The sequence below is a fragment of the Arachis duranensis genome, chromosome 7, assembly GCF_000817695.3.
Source record: "Arachis duranensis cultivar V14167 chromosome 7, aradu.V14167.gnm2.J7QH, whole genome shotgun sequence".
Taxonomy (NCBI): Eukaryota; Viridiplantae; Streptophyta; class Magnoliopsida; order Fabales; family Fabaceae; genus Arachis; species Arachis duranensis.
Window position 1 is genome coordinate 58,326,979 of NC_029778.3, and position 291 is coordinate 58,327,269.

Consider the following 291-nt stretch of genomic DNA (forward strand, 5'->3'; position numbering starts at 1 on the left):
ATCTGGGGGTTTTGGATCTAGTTCCTCCTTGATTTCTTTGGTCTGTTGCACCATCTCTACTTCTTTGAAGCATGGATTTGGAAGTCTTGGAGTTAACTCATTGAATGCCTCTTTCAAGCTTTGATCCCTGGCTTTATTCTCTGTACAATCTTCTTCTTGAGTGGGTTCATGCAGGGTTTTAAAAACATGGAATGCTAGGTGCTCATCATACACTCTCAGCAACAATTCCCCTTTTTCAACATCTATCAATGCTCTGCCCGTAGCTAGGAAAGGCCTCCCCAGGATGATGGG